We start from the raw sequence: 2,885 nt of genomic DNA, 5'->3' as shown, positions 1-2,885 counted from the left end.
AAGGATCAGAGGGCATACGGTCAGACCTATAGACGATAGGAAGGAAGACTTTCTAGGAACTATGCAGAGATTATTTCAACCCAAAAAGCCATTGAATTAACTGAAACCAAGCATGGAAAACTCTACCCTCTAAATACATAGTGGACAAGAAATAATTTGTATATAACCCTTTTTACTGTTCTGTTTTGATAGGATTATTTAATAAAAGTGCTGCTGAGAGATCGGCGTATGTGGTACGGAGGATATGATGTGTCTGCAATGTTGTAAGTTTTTTGGTTGTGGGATTTTTTTTTCTTGAAACACGCAAGTTTATCTGGATTTCACTTAGGAAGAAACCTACTCTCTGATGGACTGTTAGCCAGTGAAGGGTACTGCACAAAGCACATCCTGCTCTCCCCACTTCAGTAGTGACATTCTGCCAGCGAGTGGAAAGGGAGCAGGATGAGATCAGCACATCAACTGTTTTTTTTTCTGGAAGAAGCTGGAAGGGTAGTCTAGGTCTTCTGCAAGACCTCATTTGGGAAGGAGGGGAAAGGATTAGGGACACCTCTGAATCTCTCCTTACAGTAAGGACACTGGAGAGGTGGGGCCTTAGCAGACCATTCTTTGCAAGCAGAATGGGTATTTAACACAACCCAGTGGTAAGTGTGGTCACCAACGGCAGAAGAAATAGCACAAAATCGGAAAACTTGCACTGCTGGTCTCTCACATGTTTGGCAAACACACCATTTCTCAGAGTATTGACATTGGGACAGTTATCTTCTGTTCTTTTATTGAGGAGTGTTCCTAATTTCTATAAATCCTTGATTATTTACCAGGTGTGTGGCTTATGTCACGGTCCCCTGTGTTCCAGATGAAAGCTCTAGCCACTGGCTTGTGGGAGAGACAGAGACTTGTTTGTTGGTTCCAGTAAATATTTCTGAAGCCTCATTTGAAATGTCAAAGAATGCATTTCCTTCATCACTGACTAATTTCATAAGCCTCACTCTGGGACATCTCACTGTGTCCTTTGCCAGGCTGATTCATCTCTGTCTGTTATAAGTAAAACAGGATTGAATTTGTCCCTCATGATGGAAAAGGTATGATTGTGTAGCATAGCATAATGTAATACCTCATGAAAGAATATACAGTGCAAGTTTTTGGTGGGATGGTTTTTTTTGTTGTTTGAATTTGTGCTTAAGATACTGCTGATAAGGGGCAGTTGAAATTAAGAAGTAGGTATTCATTTTGGTCTTGAACTCAAAGGAGGTAAGGAAATCCCTATCCTTTTGAGAAGAGAGCTTCTCAGCTTTATTGCTGATGAAGTTTTGGATCAAGTATCCCTTTTGCATTGTCCTCAAGAAATTGGGCCCAGTGAAGAGCATGCAAGAGCCTACATAACCTGATATTAATAGGAAGTCTGTCAAATGATGATGACACAGAAATTGTGCATAACTAGTGGTCTGGCAAACTGTAGATTCACGCTTGAATGATACTTACTCGCTAGGGGCACTGCTCTGACATGCAAAACCCCTCTGGTTTCAGTGTCTTTTACCAGTGACCTGTTTGTGAAATAAGAAAGTTACTAAATTTTTTTGATTGTATCTAGGCTTGCCTTCTAATGCTACCTGAAATGTTCCTTCAGGTCCTGACCATGACATGCCTTCAGGGAATCCCACAGTTTCCATCTGAGGCAGGTATATGCATTTTAAGTGGAGGCACACACCAGTGGCTAGAGAGCATTTGCAGCTGCAGTAGGGCACAAGTAACCTTTGTCCTCACTTTTGCACCTCTAAACCGGTATTTGCTTCCCTCACGTTATAAAAGGCAAAAGCATTGAAATGCCTAGGTGGGATATTAGCATAGGTTATAGGAATATCATAGAGTGAGTTTGCAAGTTCTGGTTTTTTCTTCTCTTTAGGAAAATGGGGTGAAGGAAGAGAGTACGGGTAGCATTGATGTTAATGCACTTCCAGCAGTTACGGTCCTCTAATTTTCCAAATCTGTCCATTCTGTACACAGCTTTTGTTTTGTACACAACTCTTACATTGATTTGCTGTTAATGTATCTTTCTTTGATATTAAATGCAAATTGTGAAATGTACAGAATGTGCACTGTTGTTGCCTTCACAGAAAAAACCCAAAAACTTCCGCAACTTGCTCATTTGAATTTATAGAACAATTTGATGGATTTTCCTGTTAATTATGCAATTCATCTGCTAGGAGATGTGTTCTTGTTCAGTCTGTGTTGTTAAATTCATGCAACCTGTGCCTTAAATCTCCGTATGTGCCAACATACTTGTATAGAAAATGCATTGACAAGTGTGAACAAGCTAAACACATTCTGAATTGAATTTACAGTGTCATTTGCTTTACATCTAAGCTTGAACATAATACTGATTTTTCTGTCAGTACTCATTCTGCTTCTTAATTCAGAGATTTTTTCATTGTATATATGAATTACATATTTGTAGTAAATTTACTTTCATATGCACAAATCCCGTCCATTATACATAACCATAGAAAAAAGTAAAGTCTGAGATTCCTCTGCATGAAAAGGAGTCTGGGTAATGTGCGTGCTTCCAGTACAACATATAATGCTTTGGAATACCATGCCAACACTTGTCCAAAGACAAAAAAACCAGACACGAAATACCATCAAGCTAGGACATTTTTCCCCCAAGTCATATACTCCCAAATGTCCATTCTTGTGTCTAAGGCCCCGTTCCGGCCACTGTTGCTAACTGAAATGTTTTATGAGCATTTTAAATAGTGTTCTGTAATGGTATTCTTTCAAACTCCCAAATAAATGTAGGCAGGTGTAAGGGACTTTATGTCCTAGGCTCCTCTTGTGATAGAATTTTTCACACCTCCCAGCCATGGGTTTTGGAGATTATATCAGTTGTA

This window comes from Calonectris borealis, chromosome 9 (genome assembly GCF_964195595.1).
Source record: "Calonectris borealis chromosome 9, bCalBor7.hap1.2, whole genome shotgun sequence".
In the NCBI taxonomy this organism is placed as follows: Eukaryota; Metazoa; Chordata; class Aves; order Procellariiformes; family Procellariidae; genus Calonectris; species Calonectris borealis.
The sequence above is the reverse complement of the archived record's forward strand: the minus strand, read 5'-3'. Positions refer to the sequence as shown.